Here is a 20,773-nt window from a genome sequence, read left to right on the forward strand (position 1 = left end):
TCACAGACGGGAAGAAAGGAAGGATGGCTTCGAAAGGCTAAGTGCTGAGAAGCAATAGGATTGATGTAATATTGGATATAGAATGGAAAAGCAATAGGATTGATGTAATATTGGATTTAGAATGGAAAATAGGTCTAAGATGGTACCTATGTTGGGTCTTGGGACAAGTTATGCCTATGAGTTCACTGAAAGGAAATTTAAGACATGCAGGGGTTGGGGGATCAGGGAGTGGACAGCAGTAGTTGAGAGATCAATGGCAGAGCTTTAATCTCAATGTGGGGATGTTGTTTGAAGGCTGGAGGGCTGTTGCTCTTCAAAGGCACGCTGTGAGAGCACCAGCTCCACTCTGAATGTTGCACAGACATTTTCAAATGAATATGCTCTATTGCAGTGAACAAGAGCCTGCAAAGCACGTGGACTGAAAAGGAAGCATAGTCATAAAACAGCTCTTTGTCCGATTATCCAGATCAGTGAGCCAAGGAAAGATCCGAACATGAAGACTCTGGCCCTGGGTTGCTCTATAACCTCTGCATTTTTTCCTTAATTTGTGAAGTGGGAGAAATATTAGATTAATCTTCTTTGTACAGCTTTCCAAAGGAATTTCCATTTAAAATACATATAAAACATTATACAAAGTGAACATAGCCATAAATGCATAACAGACTTGCAAAACTTAAAAAAAAAAAAAGATTCTTAATCTGCGAATCTTTTTACCAGTCTGAAACTTCCTTGAAGCCACAAGTCCTGAGTTTTACAGACTGTTTACTACCTCATCCCTCAGCACAAGCTCAGGGGAGAATATAATTTTTTCTCATATGTAATTAAATGCAAGTAAAATGTTAACCTTAGAAATGTCTGCTTTGGGACTAGAAACACAGAGCACTTTTCATGCCCCGATGCAGCATGTCTAAGCTTTTGGCCACTAGTTCTTTATGATTACCCTGTTTAAGTCTTCTATTATTTCATTTTGATTTGAAGATTGTATTTTGAAGAGAAAAAAAAAATATTCCCAAGATGAGTTTCAGAGACTTTGAACTTGAGTCTCAGACTTGATGTTGCCTAGCTGGGTGACCCTTGGGCAGGCTTCTATGTCTCTTATGCCTCAATTACTTCATCCATTCTAATAAATGAAGGTGATAGTTCTTGTTTTGCTTTTGTCACTGGCATCACTAAGCATTTATTTAGAAAGGATTTACTGAGGGCTTATGAAATGCAAGGCAGTTTTCTAGGTTTTGCAAAGCAGAAGGAATTTGAGGTATTGTGGAGATGGATATTTAATTGGCAACATTACAAAATGACACAACACTTACTATTCATTTCTTTAAACAACTGTAGAAGGACAAAGAAGAGAATAATTAACAGCTTGGATGAACCAAGGAAGGCTTCATAAAGGAGGTAATATTCAAGCTATATCTTGAAGGATCTAGTTGAGTAAATGTGTGGTTGAAGGCCTTTGTTTGCATTTAGAATATCATGTGTTGAAGAAACAGCGTCATGTTTGGGGATTGTGAAAGATAACTACTACATTAAGGGTCACTGTGATCTATATGTCTGAATACAAATGAAGAAAAGATGTAAGGCTCAGGTAGTCTTTTTCCATCAACAAGTCCCATGCTTTTACTTATCACTACCTCCTTTACCCAAACTATCCAATACGCCCTTGTGGCAGCCCAATGTGAGTGCTGCACATGAACTTTGTGGTCTGAAATAAGGGCAAAGTTATGACCCACAGAATATTACCCAAGCATGGAATTGAAAAGGTGAGAATGAGTCAAATCTTCAGTGTTCAACAGAGTTCAAAGCCAAGGAATCCAACTTCCCATGCCAAGCCCAAAGGGCAGAAGAGAGGTCACAAGATGGAAATGAAATCAAGGGTTAAGTGCAGAATGGAAAGTGGCATAGCATCTGATCATGAAAGAAGAAAAGGTCCTGGAATCTAGTACTGGAGTATTGTACCCTTCTTTTATTAGTTATCGGGTACAGGAACAAATTGTAGATACTCCATTTTATTGTTTTTCCTAATTCTGCTTTTGCATTTTCTTAATTCTGCTTCTTGTAGTACTATATGATCTGTGTCTTGGTTTAAAAAGTTCTGGCTTTTGGGGATGCCTGGGGGTGCTCAGTGGTTGAGCATCTGCCTTTGGTTGGGTGTGATCCAGGAGTCCTGGGATCGAGTCCCACATCAGGCTCCCTACATGGAGCCTGCTTCTCCCCCTCTCCCTATGTCTCTGCCTCTGTGTGTGTGTGTGTGTGTGTGTGTCTTTCATGAATAAATAAATAAAATCTTAAAAAAAGTTCTACCTTTTAAATTCACCTTGAACTTCCTATCTATATTTACCTTCAATCCTACCCATCCCAGATATTAATTCATTCTGCAGATAGTCTAATTCCCTCCCTTTTTATTTCTCAGAAGTTAACTTTTAGAAATGTTTATCCAAATTTCATTCAAATATCTACTAATGAAAGAAGTTAAACCTTTTTTCTTACAAGATTTTCTTTTTTTAAGATTTGAGGTAAAGATTGGGAAACATAATACTCAGGATGCATGAAAACAGACACTTCCATACTATTTGCAAAAGGGTGAGGAAAGATTTGTAAATATCTTGTAGGTGAAGAATGTGAATACCTTCTGACCAAATAGCTTTATTCACAACATTTATCAACATTCTTAAAGCTAAAAATCCATCTATTTTAAAAGAAATGCAAAATATAATAGTAAGAATCTGTTTCTACTCTAGTAGAATTTTAAAATTTAAAGAAAGATTTTAAATATTCCATGTTGGCAAGGCAGTGAGTAAGTGGACATTCTCTAGGACTAATGAGACTTTAAAATAGTCAAAGCTTTCTAGTGAGCAGTATGACTGGGCATGTAAAACTTTAATAAATGCCTTATACTATTTGTCTCAGAAGATTCACTTCCAGACATTTAGCTTCTTGATGGAAAATATTATAGCCCTATGTTCTGACTGTCCCAGAAAATCACTTCACAGTGAAGGAAGTGCAGCAAAATGAATGTACATTCCCGGAATGGAAGGGTCTTTTAAAGTTAATTTTAAATACTTTCTGAATTTTAGGCTCTTCCTCTCTCTCATTGGAAAGAGAATTCTGATTTTTTTAAAATTTATTTAAATTTAATTTGCCAACATACAGTGTAACACCCAGTGCTCATCCCATCAAGTGCCCTCCTTGGTGGAGAATTCTAAACCACACTTTGTGCAAGGACTGTATGTTGGGCATTTTGAATCCTGGGTTTGGCTCAACATGTAGTGTGAGCCATCAATTCATGCTCCTCTTTTTAAATTACTGAATTATCTTTTTATTTGAGATTTATTATACTTTTCAAGTGGGAATTTTCTTCTAATTTTTTTGGAAAGAAACTATGGGTGTTTAGGATAAAATTTGGGTAGCTTAGATCCTAAGAAGCCAATGTGTTCCAAATACTGAAAATACATATATACTATTAAAAAGTTAAAATAAAATCAATCACTTCCTGTTTTTAATAACATTGTTTATTGAGTTCTCCCATCTGCAGCTTATATCTTCCATAATACCTCAAATGCATGGAAGTGTTTTTAAGAGGTAATATTATTTGTTTCTCATAACAACCTTATGGATAAGGCTCTGATTTTGTTTCATTTTACAGATGCTGAAAATAAGTCTCAGGGTGGTGAAGTGACCTGTGGAAGATTTTAGCTGATAGTTACTAGACCCCAGAAGCACATGTTCTGCCTACAGGACCTGGGTTCTTTATACAACACTAGATGCATTCCTGGTCTCCTGTGAATGAGAACTACCCCGGAATTTGTGGCAATGCCTCCCTCCTGGACTATACATCTTCTTAAGAGGTTCTTTCCAATAAGATCATCTCTCTGTGTCTGGGGCCAGAACATTCTATGGCCTCTAGGTGTCCTCTCTCTGGGGACTCTTGATTCACAGCTGCTTTCTCCAGATATTCACCTGTGCTCACCTCAGTGTCCTACATTATCATAGTGCAACTTCACCAAGGTCAGTTGAGGCTCTGGTTGTTGTGACCCTCTCACCTCCGGTCCCCATACCAAACAGCTTGGTAGGACCACTACATATCACAGTCTGGAAAAATCTTAAAACATTTCTAAATTTAGCTTACTATTTATATTTCTCTTTCTGCACCCTAGAAATGTTACTGCATCTGCTAGGCAGTTTTCTAGAGCCCAACTTCAAATCAAGCATACTTGGAAATTGAAGAAATATTTACACTGCTTCTGAATCAGTTGTGAAAATGACAGCATATAATATATAGTTATTTATAAAGGCTTCATAGATACTTCCAGATGCAATAAAGTTCCCCAGAGAATATTGGCTCTTGCTCTGGTGTCAAAGCAGTAAAGAGTGATAATCTACATGGGATAAATTGCCTATTAAATTTAGTAAGCCCTCTGATATTTAAGACCCACAACCATACTGATTAAACTTGCTTTTCAGTCTTTCCTTGCATCAAATCTCAAGGCTCCAACTAATATGAATTATTTGCTTTTTCTCAAACATGACTTTTGTGTTCACATTTCTTGACTTTCCTCATGTTGATCCTTTCCCCTAGCAGAACACGAGTCTAGTTTTTAATAAAAGTCTATGTTTACAAGAGCATCTCCATATATATAATCTTATACGGTCTTTATCATAGTCTGTTACCGTTTTACAAGTGAAAATTCAGAGGGAAATGTCTTACTGAATGTCTCACTTCCAGAATGTTATAGATCTGAGACTTGAATCTAGGCTTCAAAGCTTCACCACACTGTACTGCTTCTCCTGCTATAATTTAAAGGAAATTCAGAAAAAGGTACTTTCAATAAATATAACCACGTATTCATGTTATATTTAACAAAATGCTATTAATGTCATTGAGCTAAAAGATGAAAGAAAATAGAAGAATTTAGACTTAAAAAAACAGCAAAAAATTGAGAGAGGCATCCTTTACACAGAGTATTCACTCAGATTCAAGAATTCATTCTGCTCTTCTTCTTCTAATTCTTACTCATCATTAAGATTTTATCTTACGGGTACCTGGGGGGCTCAGTTCATTAAGCGTCTGCCTTCAGCTCAGGTCAGAATCCCAGAGTCCTAGGATCCAGCCCCTCATTGGGCTCCCTGTTCAATGGGGAGCCTACTTCTCTCTGTCCCTCTGTCTGCTGCTCCGCCTACTTGTGTGCGCGCTCTCTCTCTCTCTCTCTCGGTCAAATAAATTTTAAAAATCTTTTAAAAAATGATTTTCTCTTAAATGCCACTTTATATATAGAGCCTTTTCTGAACTCGTCCCCTTTGGAAACTGGAATAAGCATCTTATGACAGGATCCTATGGCACTGTGTGTGATTCCTCGACAATAGCAATTAACATACTTTAGTATCTATCCCTTGTTTAATTTTTTGTCTTTGCTGTGTGGTTGAAAGCTCCATAAGGGACAAAGACTGTTATCTTTCCATTACCCTAGTGTATACCAGAAGGATACATATCTCCTACAACATGGCAGCCATTTATATTTGGTGAACTTAAGAAAGAAAAGAGAGAGAGGAAAGAAAGGGGTTATTGAAAGCCCTAAGACTCCAAAGTCTGACTTATGAGTTTTTTACTTTGAATAGTTACTCAATTTCTCTCAATCACAGTTTCTCATGCTAAAAAGGTCACACTGACTAGAATCACAGCAATTTATAAGAAGTGTTATGAAGTGTCTGGAACATAATAAACAAATGAAAAGAATTTCTTTTTTATATCCAATCACAGGATGTTCTCTGAAAGTTACATTGTGTCTCTGGAGAACGTCCTTTGGTAGCAGTTCCTTTTATGACTCTATTCATGTTTCAACCATGTGGAGAGAGACCTTGGATATTTCCAAATCAACACCACAAATTTGAATTTGTTGTCTTTCCTCTTAAAAGTTTTCTTCCCCCTTTATTCCCTATTTCAGTTAAAGGCTCCATAGAAGACATAGAAGACAAAATTCAGAGCCCAAAACTTGTATCCTACCCTCAGCTCTCCCATTGTTTTCCTTAATCTATGCAGTGCTTCTCAGGGAGGCATAATATTGCCTTCCAGGGGACATGTGGTGATGTTTGAGACATTGTTGGTTATCACAATAGGGAAAAGTTGGTGGTATCTAGTGGTAGAGGCCAAGGATGGTATTAAACTTTCTCCGATGCATAGGACAGACCCCAGTAGCAAAGAATTTTTTGAATCAAAATATCAACAGTGCTGAGGTTGAGAAAACTCAACCCCTCAGTGCTGAGGGGTTAGTAAGCTTGCAAAACTGACAATCAAATCATTGGTCTTTGAACCTGCTGTCAGTACCATGTAATTTGCTGATGGAAAAAGGGGCTGGCTTCTTCCAGAAAATGCTATAATTGCCCCAACTTTCAGTAGAACTGTGGCATGTTTGCTGATGAGATCCAAAGTTGTCTGTTTTGGAAGGAGTTGTATAGATTCTCTATGTTGTCTCTATAACAGTAATTACAGAGTCATCCTGAGAACCCTGGAAGCCCAGAGACATTTTCAGGGAGTATTCAAGATTAAAACCATTTTTACAATAATATTAAGGTGTTGTTTGTCTTTTTTCACTCATTATTTTATGGGAATAGAGTGCAGTTTTCCAGAGTCTACATGATGTACAATACTGCCACATAATAAAATCAGAAGCAAGTAGCCAGGACAAGTATCCAGCTGCTTTCTATTAAACCAGACTTTAAAGAGATTTTCAAAAATGTATAACAATGCTACTCTACTCACAGAGTTTTTGTTTTTCAAAAATATGGTTATTTTTCATTCAAATATGTTATTTATGTTAACATATAATAGGTTGTTATTTAAAATAACAATTTAAAAATTAAATTAAAACAATTATTAAAATAATTTCAAAAAACCCAGTTTGCATTTCTTTAAAAAAATTTTTTTTAAGATTTTATTTGTTTATTCATGAGGGACACATAGAGAGAGTGAGGGGCAGAGACACAGGCAGAGGGAGAAGCAGGCTCCATGCAGGAAGCCCAATGTGGGACTTGATCCGGGGTCTCCAGGATCAGGCCCTGGGCTGAAGGCAGCACTAAACTGCTGAGCCACTGGGACTGTCCCCCAGTTTGCATTTCTAATCTAGGAAATATCAGTAGATATAATCATATAAACAAAAGCACAAAAGTACTTCGGGATCCACAATAATTTTTAAGAGTGTAAAGGAGTCAATGGAACAAATAGTTGAGAATTATTATTACAGTTCAGTGTTTCTCATATTTCATTTGTGCATTATATGCACAATATCTTAAAACACACACATACTCTGAATCAGTAGAAGTGATGGTTAATTTTATGTGTCAACTTGACGGGGCCAAGGGGTGGACAGGTATTTGATCAAATATAATACTGGGTATTTCTATGTGGTATTTCTGGATATGATTAGCACTTGAATTCCTAGACTAGGTAAAGTAGATTGCCCTCCCTAACGTGAGTGGCCCTCATCCAATCATTTGAAAGTTTGAATAGAACAAAAAGACTGATCCTCTTTAGAGTAGGAGGGAACTCTTCCAACCTTGACTGCCTTGAGTTGGGACACTGGTTTTTCCTGTCTTCTGAGTCAAACTGAAACATTTTCTTCCAAGTCTCAGCCAGCTGGCCTTTAGACTGGAACCATACCATTAGCTATCCTGGTTCTTAGGCCTTAGACTGGAACTGTATCATTGGCTCTCCTAGGTCTTGGGACCTGACAGCCTCCAAAGTCACATGAGCTAACTCCTTATAAAGAAATCTCTTTATCTGTATATTTCTCCTGTTGGTTCTGTTCCTCTGGCTAATCCTAACACAGTATATCTGGGATGGGGCCTGAGATTCTGCATTCTAACATCCTTCTAGATGATGCCAATGCTACTAGTCCATGGACCATACTCCTAGTGGCAAGGGTCAAAGCATCAACATCACCTGGGAATTTATTAGAAATATAGAATCTCAGACACTGTTTTAGATCTATAGAATCAGAATCTTCACTTGAACAAGATTCCCAACTGATTCATTTGCACAGAAAATTTAAGATATTGCTCTAGTGTAGTAGCTCTCAACCCTGACTACATAGTAGAATCACTTGAATAGTTTAAAAAAAAAGAAAAATGCCCAACTCCACCCTGATTAAATCAGAGTCTCACTGAATAGGCCCCAAATCCTTCTTTCTGTTTAAAATTTATTTATTTAAGAATGGGGGAGGGGGCAGGGGAGAGAGAGAGAGAATCCCAAGCAGACTCTGCAATGAGCAAGGAGCCAGGATGCCTAGATGGCTCAGCAGTTGAGTGCCTGCCTTCGGGCCAGGGTGTGATCCTGGAGACCCAGGATCAAGTCCCACATCGGGCTCCCTGTGTGGAGCCTGCTTCTCCCTCTGCCTGTGTCTCTGCCTCTCTCTTTCCCTCTGTCTCTCTCTGTCTCTAATGGCTAAATAAATAAAATCTTAAAAAAAAAAAAATGAGCAAGGAGCTGGGTGCAGGGCTTGATCTCAAAACCTGGAGACCATGACCTGAGCTGAAGCCGAGTCTCAACTGACTGCCACCCAGACACCCCCACCCCACCCCACCATCCCTCTGTTTTAAAAGCTGCATAACATTAATGTACAATTATGAATAAAAATCATTGGTCTAGAGAGAAAAGACTGAAGATCAACCATTACAGTTTTTTGATAAAATTTAATATTTAATTATTCATCAATAATAAGAAGTAATAATCAATTATCAATGCTAATTAATAAAAATAAATTACCCAGGGTGTGAAATGAGAGCAAATGATGTCAACTTACTACTTAGTATTTCTGGGATTGGGAGTCAACAGTTAATCAAATGGCCTAATGCTTCAGTAAGACATGAAAGGAAATGATGGCTCTACTCTGTCAGGAGAGACTATACAACCTCTTGTGTGTTTGATGTCTCTTCCTGGAGCGAGGACTTGGCTTTAAGTGCTTACTGCATATTTGAGGTCTAGGGTTGAATGTTATGCGTTGTACTAGAAAAGTAGACTCACAAAGCTGGAAGTGACCTTCCAGAGCTGGATGGAGACTAGATTCTCCAGATTCATTTACAGATGGGGAAACTGAGGCTCAGAGGATAATTCACTCACCATAGGAGGCAGCACTGCATAGTGGAGGGAATCACTGGTGTGCAACTCACGGCTCTTACACCTTCTCTGGAGTCAGCCCTCTTGGTCCAGAAACAAGTCATATGCTACAGCCAGAGCCTCCAGAAATCTATAAGCACAGTGAGCAGAATGCCTCCATTGAAATTTTGCTTACTGGTTACTGAGTATTTTATACCATTATTTTTTTTTTCATCATTCGAAAACTGTTTATTAAGTTTCTGACAAGTCATGTCAGGAACTTAGCAGACCTCATTAAAAGTAGTTATTTTGTCATACTACAATTATTTGTAGACTTATTTAATAGACCCAGCTCTCCTGATTTCCACTTCAATATTTACTTAATGGCATGTCATACTGACCTCCTTGGCAGATGAAGAGGGCTGAAAAATTGAACTATTCACCCAGCTGGGAAAGTGGGACTGAGACCTTGATCCTGGACCCACTGTTCTCTCTGCAAGCAGTGTGGAACCTTATGAGGTCAAAGGGCCAAACTGACATTGGCTATCATTAGCCACTAAAAGCTCCTCCTAGCTTTTCCTCCTTTCTCTGAAAATAGTACTTAAAAGGAGAGAGAAAAAAAAAAAAGGAGAGAGAAATAAAGGAAAGAAAAGAAAAGGCACTCTGTTTGATGTACTGTATGTTGGAGGGTTCTGGAAAAATTTATAATGTGTTCTGAGCTCAGAGACAAAATTTTCCGAAAGGACATTTATACTATTTTCTTCCAAGAGTCTGCATCCTGTTATACTCTGGAAGAAGTGACCTCATGGTGTTTGTATTTGTCTCTCGCACAAAACCTCTTTTATAGTATTAATGCATGTGCGGATCTTAGGATATGTAATACATGAAGCTCTGACTTGGGCAGGTCTTTCAAGGAACAGGCTGCTGCTTTCATAGCAGCGTCATCTTGTTGAATAGTGGCTGGGAGGGGGAGAATTGGATAGGATGAAGTCCGATGCCAAGTTCCTTGGAACATACATATGCCACAGCAATCGAAGGAACCTAATAAAAGCAAGAGAATATTAACCAGTGATACATGTTATTAGTCTCAGAGGAACTGGCAGTAATCGCTGTAATCCCTTACAGCCTATTAGAATTATAAGGTGATCGCTTGCACATTACCTCATTTGTATAATACTTTACAGCTTATAAAGTACTTCCCCATAGATCATCTTAGTTGTTTCTTCCAACATCCTTGTGAGATATGCAGCACTGGTATTATCCCAAATTTATGGGTAAAGAAACTGAGGCTTTTTTTTTTTTATTTTAAAGATTTTATTTATTTATTCATGAGAGACACAGAGAGAAAGGCAGAGACACAGGCAGAGGGAGAAGCAGGCTCCATGCAGGGAACCTGACGTGGGACTCGATCCCGGGTCTCCAGGATCACACCCTGGGCTGAAGGCGGCGCTAAACCACTGAGCCACCCAGGGATCCCCGAAACTGAGGCTTTGAAGGAAATTAAAAATGTGTAAATTATTTTACATAGGACTTGACCACATCAAAAGCTCTGTTATACACACGAATTCAATTGGTTTCCACAAGAAGTATCTGTGGTAAATAAAATTATTATTAATCCCATTCTGCATATAAGGAATCCAAGAGACAAGAGGAAATGGCTTAACCGAAGTTTCGCAGCAAATTAAGTGGCAGAGTGAGAAGTTGGATCCAGGCTGACTCTTTAAAAAGTGCTCTTTCCACTATGTACAACTGCCTCTTGCTGTACAGAGCACGGGCTTGGAGTCGGCCAGAGCTGAGTATAAATCTTGGCTCCTACACAGGCAAACTGTAGGGTGAAGTCTGAGAAACCACTTAACCTCTCAAAGCACAACTTTCTAATCAGCAAACTAGGAAAAGTAATACCTACCTCATGGAATTACTGTGAGGCAAAAAAAATGACCTAATGTTTGTAAAATGTTTAGCATCGTGCTTGACACACAGAAAGGGCTGTTACTCAATAAATTTTATCTCTGGCCCCCACTGGTGCACAAGCCCATTCTGTCCCAACTTTAGTCCCACCGGCGCTGCCTCAAAGCTTTGGAAAAGGTTATTTTTTCCAACTGAAGCTGTGGATCGCTTTCTGGGCAGTGAGGGAAGATCTGCACTGGTATCTGGAACGGAAGTCCAGATTTAAGGAGCCAGCGCTTTCATGTCCCTGCCTTCATGGCTCCTAGAATTCCTGCAAGCCCCCTCGTTTCCAGCCTCTGTTCCCAGACAAAGTGAGAACTCTGGTCAGAAGGAAAACAAACTGGAGCTCTGTCTGAACATCTGGTTAACATTCCAGAGCCCAAGACCCCACACTAAGAGGACCCTGCTCTCATTCTCTCGCTCTCTCTCAGGGGCATCTCATCAACCTCAGCTATCTCTGCTGCCCCTCCAAGAAACCAAGCACCTGAAACTCAAGGTGGGCTTGAAGCAAAACAAGGTTTACAGTCAGGGAATAATAAAGACTTGTAGAGATCAGCCCCGATCACTTATTTGTTAAACATGTTGGTATTTCTTGTGGGAAATAGATATTTCTCAAAGCTTTCCCCTCTTCTGGAAACTCGACACTGTATTAAGGCGGAGTGACCAGCATGACCAGGCCCTGCCTGGCTTTACAGCCTCCCATGCATCTTGCAGCCCACTGGTCCTGCACAGTGTTCAGTTCTCCAAACACTCCTTGCCACCCACATTCAGTGCATTTGCACAATTTCTCTTTTTACCAAGATTTCGTACTTATTGCCTGAACTGTCGCTGCAGGGTGGGTTGCTATTCTTCCCAAAGATATTGCTCAAGAAACTCCTAAAAAATACCTCCTGAGGGGCACCTGGGTGGCTAAATCAGTTAAGCATCTGCCTTTGGCTTGGGTCATGATCTCGGGGTCCTGGGATCCAGCCCCACATCAGGCTCCTTGCTCAGCGGGGAGTCTGCTTCTCCCTCTCCCCCTGCTCATGCTCTCTCTCTGTCTCAAATAAGTAAATAAATAAAATCTTACAAAAAAGAAAAGAAAAAGAAATGCCTCCTGGTTGCCTCTATTCCTGGGGAGCTGTCTGGAATAAAGTTGGTGATTTTATCTTTGACCACCTCCACTACAGCCCCTAAGAACTCTGCCTGTGTTTAATGTTTGCACATCTATGTCCTTAAAAAGTCTCTGAGCTCACTGGGGTAGGTTTTTCTGTTGATTTATGAACCCCAACGCTAAGCATAATGACTTTTTTGAAAGTCAGTATGGAAGTTTTTGAATCTTAATCATTTTTACCTCCTGGACACCTTCGGCTACCTTGGACGTCTGTAATACTGTAATTCTTTTTAGTCATGACTCATAGTTGATGACAGTGTTAAGTCTTATTAAATATTAGTATGAAAATGATGATTTTTTTTCTGATCCAGGTTAATGGGCCTTTTGAATTCTATCTCACATTCCTAAGAACTCCTATAGAAGTATGGAGTATTTAAAATCAGACTGAGATTCAAATGATCAACATCCCTCTACAGAAGGTAAATTTGACCTTTGCAATTCTGTTTCAGATTGTTATAATGCCTTGAGTGAGGTGGTGTGAGAAAAACAGAGGATACCTACAACGGCATCTAGCACATGGCCGCTGCTAAATAAATGCTGAAAGTTTTTAGTTGATTGAGACTTCATGAGATGATGGAAGAAGCCCCAAATACCTTGGATTTGAATCTTACCCTGCCTCTCATTAGTCATGTGATTTGGGCCTCTTTAAATATGAGTTTACTCATTTGGAATATGGAGCCAAAAATACCCACTATGAAGCCTTTCTGTAACAAGTGTTACAGTAACAGACTTTAGTATGGGCCTGGAAAATAAGAAATGAACAGTAGGCTGACTAACTGATTGGCATTTTTAAAAAAGATTTTATTTATTTATTCATGAGAGACACAGAGAGAGAGAGAGAGGCAGAGACACAGGCAGAGGGAGAAGCAGGCTCCCTGCAGGGAGCCCGATATGGGACTTGATTCCAGAACTCCGGGATCACCACCTGAGCCAAAAGCAGATGCTCAACCACTGAGCCACCCAGGTCCCCCATGATTGGCATTTAAAAATATAATTAATTACACTCTTTCAGGTCAGATTTCAGTTCCTAAATATATTAAATATTCTCAGAGTGATGATATAACTTTACCTACTCAGTAGTTTTGAAGGTTAATGATAATTTATTGATTTTTAAATAGAAACAATAATATTTAAAGATGATATCAACTATATATATATTTTTACAAACATCTTTTTTTTAACAGATGCCAATGATTTTTTTTAAACATTTGAAGAAGGGAGATGGTTAAATAAGCAAAACATACTTCAGTTAAAACATCAATACAATTATAAAAAGATAAAGTTTTAAATGAACAGAAATAAATTACTTATTTCTTAGAAACTATTTTTATGACTAAAATATTTTAAAAATATAATATAGGGACAAATAGTTGAAATAATGGACATAAATACAAGTAAATAAATATTTTGAAGGGAAAAAACTAATGAAATAATCTAAGCACGGAACAAATGCAAGGACTAAAGATTTATTGAACATAGGTGCCAGCAACATATGGAGAAGCCCTTTGATTAACTGCTCACTCTTGCATTTCTCTGTAGCTTCCCATCAGTGCTCCAGAGTCTCAAAGGCCAGAGTGGTTGGCATGTGTTGCACGTGAGCTGCACAACTCTGGCCACCCCAGAGAGCTCTTCCTAAGTTTCTAGCTGATGTTTAACATGAGAGTAAAACATTAACAGATGCTGTGTCTTAACTTTGCCTGCTGTCTTACTGGCTTTTCTCGTGGGTCCCTCTTGGCCGATGATCATCTGACACCAAGCTTGGGAAGCTGCCTGGTAAAGGGAGAGGTCGGGAAACGAAAGAGAGAGAGAGAAAGAGTCAGAGAAAGGAGTGGGGGTGCAGGGAAGAGGGAGGGAGAGAGAGATTGAGAGGGAAGATTATTTTGTGTTTTACTGGGAATTAAGATATTTGGAATGTAGATCCACTGAAGTTATTAACTTACTGTAGGAATTTGGGAAAGAGACACCTCTACCTCTCTGTGCCTCAGTTCCCTCATCTATGAAATAAAGCAATAGGATAGACGGCCTAAAATCCTTTTCTAGAGCTAGCAGTAATATTCGGTGCTTACACTGCAGTCTTGAATTACATTTATACTTTTATAGCCTTATCAAAACATTAAAACCTCTATTAATAAGACTAACCCAACCATTTAAGTAGATAAGTTTTATCATTACATCAACAAAAGGGAGGAGGAAACTAATGATAATGTTTACTATCTGTCATACGCTTTCATACAGTTCTCATTTTACATGATGCTAGACCTATAAGGTAGTCTTTCCCCATTTTATATTCTAGAAGTAAATCACTACTGCCAGGATATTAATTAGCAAGTCCAAGTCCAGGCTGTGATTGCTTTTATTTATTTACATTCTCCCTCAGTAAATACTGTTGAGCACCATGCCAGGTACTGAATTAGATGTAGGGATGTCGTAGGGAACAAAGTGTCTCCAAATATCTTATTTCTTTTTCTGCTACATTGAAAGCATATTCTTGCCATAATATCTTGAGAATGTAAAGGAACAAGATAATTTAAATTTTTCTAAATATATCAAGTATTTGGGGGATGGGGAAAACCTCTAAGTCACTTGAGAGTAGTTTTACAACATTTAGGCTCTGACTCTTCTCATTTTACATTTATAATGTGAACTTCATAATGAAAAAAAAATGGATTAATCTCATCTCTATAAACACAAGGCATGCATATAGTTTTCCTTTTTTTTTTCTTTTTTAAGGAACCACACTAATACCTCCCAATTTTCACTACAAAATTGTGGAATATAAACAGCATTTTTAGAAAAAGTAATTCTCTAATTAAAAGGCAAAATAAGTACTTGAGGAAAACACTATTAAAAGATTAGTTGAATAAAATGAATAATTATGGAATATTGAAATAAAAAAGATTTATCACAGGCATACCTTATGGAACACATTCCATACAGTAGACATTAAGCTAGGTACTATGCAGGATCAAAAACTCAAAAGAATTTAGATTTAAAAAAAAAAGAGAGAGAATTCAGATCATACCAAAGTGAATAAAGGATTCTGTTGATTTTTTTCAGGATTGCTGCTGCTACTATCACTGCCACTACTATTAAAAACAGCAATTCACATTTACTGTGTTCTCATTATTTGCCAAACACAGCATTAAGAGCTTTGAAAGCATCATAGCATTGGTCTTCTCAATACCTCTATAACATAGGCACCATCATTCTATCCAGTGCAGAAATGAGGATGTCAGAGTTAGGGAGGCTAAGTAACTTGCATACAGACACGCAGAGAGAAAGTGGTAAGCTGATATTCAAAGAAGGATTCTTTAAAGATTTTTATTTATTTATTTAAGATGGGGAGGGGCAAAGGGAGAAGGAGAGACTCTCAAGAAGACTCCATGCTGAACTCAGAGCCCATTGCTGAGTGCAGAGCACAGAGCCAAGGTGGGGCTGGATCCCAGGATCTGAAAGAGATCATGACCTAAGCAGAAATCAAGAGGTGGTCACTGAAACTACTGAAACTACTGAAACTACCAGGCACCTCAAAGACAGATTCGTCTAAGTCCAAAGAGAATGTTCTTAGCATCTAACCTAATAGTCATGTTAAGTGATTACCTAAGTGATTACCAAATAGATAAAGCTGTTAATAATATAAAAATCGAGATATGAGCTGATCTGGGACAAATAAAATGAGTTAAGATTCAAATGTATTCACTTTTAAGTGACAGTAAGACATAGAAGTGAATGTCCAGTGAGACTGCAACATGGATAGGGTTTAGATCTACTCCTGTAAAGAAGTCAGGCAAGGAGACAGCCTATGGCTGTGCTTAGAGTGCAGCACGCAGGAACTCTGAAGCTAATTATGGCAGGAGACACGAGAGAACTTGACATACCTGAGCAGCTATAGAGAGGTGAGGACTTCTACATCTTTAGAAAAACCCTTGGTAGATTCCGTGGTCCTGTGCACATAGAGGCATAGTATAGGAGTTTAATATTTGTGCAAAGACCGAAGGGCTAGGCATCAAGTCATCTGTTACATTTCAGGAAGTGGAGCCTTGGGTTCCTCCATTATATTGGATAAGGTAAAGTCTGGGAGATTCCAGTACAGTTTCTATTTTTCTTCTTCAAACTTTTTTTTGACTATGACCCACAGTAAAAAACACATTTTTTATCACCATCCAGTACACATACTCAAATAGACGAATATATTTAGCTAACACAAACATCTCATAAAAGGGATATTTTCCCTTACTATGGTCATTACACTCTAACATTTTTCTACTATATTTCATTTTTTATATTGGTAGACACAGTTAATAAATTAATTTCCCAGCCCACTAAGGAGATATAGTCTGCTGCTTAAAAAGTATTGGCCAAATGATCACTGGGGGAAAATAAGTACCAACAACCCATCTGCCTTGGAGGAGGAGGAAAATCTCATGTAGCCTATGAAACATGTTGACTCTTTCTTGAAAATATGACACCTGAGGATAAAAGTGAGTTCAGAGTCATGAATTCAGTTGGGTTCTGGGCACAGAGATGACGATTGAGACTCTGGAGTAGTTATTTGGAGGTAGAAAAAAACCATACGAAGCAGAAAGTAAAAAACTGAACTCTACAGAATACCTAAAGTTCTGCAGTGGAATGAGAAAGATGAATTCAAGGAAGAAAAAAAAAAACACACCATGTTTGAGGACTTTAATAAAGTATAATTTATGGCAATTGTTTTGGAGTCAGGGATCATCGATCTATTTATATTGATTCTTTTTTATAAATCACCAGTGTATGCTAGGGCATTGTGGACTACAAAATAATTTATTCTCACCGGGGTTGTGAATCTGTTTCTTGTCTAAAAATGTTTACCCAACTCCAGGAAAGATGGCTTGTTCTGCCATCTAGTGGTCTGTTTTATTACACCATCAGCTGTAAGTTGACAAGCAGTGGATCGGAAAAACCAGCAAATTTACCCAAAGACACATTCTAATTACTGTAAATGCTATGTGAATATTGAAGCCCAGTTAATAGAGTTAACATTATAAAAACTTAGGTGGCTCTCCTCTTACAGTTGTATTTGGACACCTTTTCAAAATATCCCTTCTCATAAAATTCTAGGAAAAATTGTAAATTAGCTAGAAATAAGTTTAACATTCAGTGAGTAAGACAGTGAGTAAGACAGTCATGAAGAAAATTCTAGAACTCTGTCAAGGGACATGGAAGAGTGATAAGGTATGCTATGCTTATCAAAGGAAGAGTCATTATTATAAATATGCACACTTTTCTCAACTTTAGCTATTTGATTTAAACAAAATCCCAGGAAAATCTCAAAAATGTTTATTTGTATATTGGAACATTACAAATCGGTTCTTGTGTTTTTTAATGAAAGGGAAAATGTGAAACAATAACCCCTCAAAAGATAAGGTAAATAACTTATTTAAAGGGTTAAAAAGTATCATAAAATAATAGTTATTAAAATATGTAAAATTATGCAAAAATAGATCTGTAGACCAACTGAATAGCACACGGAGGCCAGAAAAAAAATCATGAAAGATATTGAAATTAAGCTGATGATTAAAGTGACATTTCAAATCAGTGGGGAAAAGAGAGCAAGTATTCAATGAATGGTGTTACCAAAATGTGTTATGCATATTGAAAAAAAAATAGTCATTTTCAACTTCAAGCCATATATTGGTATAAATTCCTTATGGCTTAGAGAGGTAAATGTAAAACACAAAACTATAAAAGTGTTAAGGAGAAAATGCAGGGTAAATTTTATAACCATATGGTGGGGAAAATCCAAGCAAAACACAACCCCAGAGCCATAAAGAAAAGGTTTGACACACTTAACTGCATAAAAATTTTCAATTTCTCTGCGATGACAGACACCATAAACAAAGTTAAACAACAAGTGACAGACTGGAAATTACATTCAGGATATAAAAGTGCTTCTCCATGTACACATCAATAAAAAAACAAGTCAATAAAAAATGGGTGAATGATTTGGACCAGGATTCACTGAAGAAATACAAATGGACCAAACCTGATAAAGATACTCAGGCTTAACACTGATCAGAAAAATGCAAACCAAAATCAGGTATTTTTACTTATTTTTAAGGTTTGGAAATACTAAGAGTGTGTAATAACACGCGGAAATGAACACTCTCAAACACTCTAGAAGAGGAATCAACTGGTAAAGCCGACTTGGAAGGCAGTTTGGCAGACTCTATAAAATTTCTAAATGTACTTATTTTTGACATAGCAGTTCTACTTCTGGAATGAATCCTCAGGAAATACATATGTTCACAAAGATTTATGTTCATTGCTTCATTTTGTTAAAAATACGAGTGAAAAATGGTAAAGATGTGAAAGCAAACTAATGTCTCTTACTTTCCAAAACCTGGCGATCTCCTAGCTGTCTCCCTTCCTCCATGGCCACCGAGACTTCGTTCCTGTTCATCTCCTCCTACTCCTTACCTCCTCAGGACTCAATCCTAAGACCTTCTTTCCATCCCTCCTCATTTCCTTGGTGACCTCCTCTGGCCTCTTGGTTCTGATTCAACATCTGCGACTCTCCACTTGATTTATGCTCCAAGCTCGTTGGCTCCTCCTCTGACCTCCAGATGCTTGCTGACATCTCTTTTTCTGTACCTTATATGCATTCTACCCATGACCTGAAAAACAAACTCTTGATCTCTTCTAAACCTGTCCTTGCCTCCACCTCCTACAGTTCAGAAAATAGAAATTTCATCATTCCAGGAGCTCAGGCCAAAATTCTAGAAGGCTTAATTGGAAACACTTTCTCTCATATCCTCTATTCAACTTGCCAGAAATTCGTAGGGCCCTACTGTGTCTGTAGTCTCAAGACATACGAAGATTGAAGCTCGCCAACACTGCTCACCTCCTCCATTCTGAGCCATCACCATCTCCTATGGGAATGACTGAAACAGCCTCCTAACAGGTGTCCGGGGGTTTTGCTCCCTAATGTGATCTGCTTTTAAAGGAGCAGATAGAAAGATTCTTTTAAAATGAAAATCAGATCCTGTCTCTCTCCTGCTTACAATGCTCCACTGGCTTCCCATCTCACTCACAGTAAGCCAGCATTTTTACAAAGCTGTATAACCTTGACCTGAACGTCATTTCCCCTCCTCCGAACACTCCCTCTCCTTGATTTTCTCCCCTTCCCACTTACCCACTACTAAGCTCTCTCCTGACTCACCCTACTCAGGACACTTCGCCCTCCTTCCAAATCTTCCAGCTCCAGAGATAACCATGGCTTAGGGCCCATTCACCTCCATACCCTCTGCCTGTATTTCTTCACTTGCTCCCTGGCCTATTTTCAGCCTTTACTCTCCCTTTGAGAAACTATGACATCGACTTTATTTTAATCATAATGTTTTATTGTTGGCCTCCTGGGTGGCTCAGTCTGTTAAACCTCGGACTCTTGAGATCAGCTCAGGTCATGATCTCAGGGTCATGAGATTGAGCCTTTTGTTGGCACTCAGGATGCAGTCTGCTTGAGATTCTCTTTCCCTCTCGTGCCTACTCCTCTCTAAAATAAATAAATAAATAAATAAATAAATAAATAAATAAATAAATAAAATGTTTAAGAAAATAATGTTTTATTACAAAATATATGATTTCTGATATTTTTAATATTGTGCAAATGCTTTAAATACATCTTCATCTAAATCTAGGTGCTGTAAATCCACTCATTCAATTTATAGAAAATGGTTGCCATATAATCCAAATAGCAAAGATAGTTCTTGTATTTGTGCCCAAAATGTTTTACTTTGTTTTCAGTTCAAACAGCATATAAATTACTGGGAAAACCAATTCTAAGCTATTCCAATTGCATGATAAAATCAATATTCTCTCTCAGTTTGTTAAAACTTTCTGTGCCTTGGGGCGTCTGGGTGGCTCAGTGGTTGAGCATCTGCCTTTGGCTCAGGGAGTGATCCTGGTCCTGGGATCGAGTCCCACGTCGGGCTCCCTGTGAGGAGCCTGCTTCTCCCTCTGCCGGTCTCTGCCTCTCTCTCTATGTCTCTTGAATAAATAAATAAAATATTTAAAAAACAAACTTTCTGTGCCTTGTTCTTCCTGTCCCCTTCCCCCCCAGAGGCTACACATTCCCGACTATCTTTTGATTTACACCTTAAAATAATTTCTATCTTGAGGCAATTGCATCACAGTGAATAATAAGGATTGGTGAGAGGTGCTCTTCTCTGCTGTTACATAGGTGAATGGCGATTGATTGATTGATTGATGAATTGATTGCAAAAGGGGAGGCAAGCAGGACTTTCAGACAATAGGATCATTCTCGGGCAAATCAATTTCAGGGAAAAGTTTATTTGAAAGTCAAAGATTTAGAAATTGTTTCCTTTTTCCATTCCCATACATTCTTGGAAAATCTATGAGCTTAGCAACCTTGGGTATTCAGACACCCATACCCCATTCAAAAGATAAATCATATCATGCAGTTCTATGCAATAGTGATTTAAAAAGGTGATGAAAGGATGCAGAAATTCCCAAGAAATAATTGTAATTGAAAAAAAACTCCACAAGTTGCTTAGCAAAACTACTCATTTATCATTGAGATTAATGTATTG

The 20,773-nt window shown here is 38.2% G+C and overlaps 1 long non-coding RNA gene across 1 annotated transcript in view; it reads right to left on the reverse strand.

The window, feature by feature from the left end:
* The window catches only part of LOC119867446, a 49,120-nt gene extending 30,414 nt beyond the window's left edge, over positions 1 to 18,706 (reverse strand). Inside the window, exons 1-3 of the long non-coding RNA XR_005383555.1 lie at positions 18,642 to 18,706; positions 16,064 to 16,129; positions 9,110 to 9,236 (exon numbers count right to left, since the gene is read on the reverse strand). This is a non-coding gene — a long non-coding RNA (uncharacterized LOC119867446). The remainder of the gene's footprint in view (positions 1 to 9,109; positions 9,237 to 16,063; positions 16,130 to 18,641) is intronic.
* Between the last annotated feature and the right edge of the window lie 2,067 nt (positions 18,707 to 20,773).

Source organism: Canis lupus, chromosome 34 (assembly GCF_011100685.1).
Source record: "Canis lupus familiaris isolate Mischka breed German Shepherd chromosome 34, alternate assembly UU_Cfam_GSD_1.0, whole genome shotgun sequence".
In the NCBI taxonomy this organism is placed as follows: domain Eukaryota; kingdom Metazoa; phylum Chordata; class Mammalia; order Carnivora; family Canidae; genus Canis; species Canis lupus.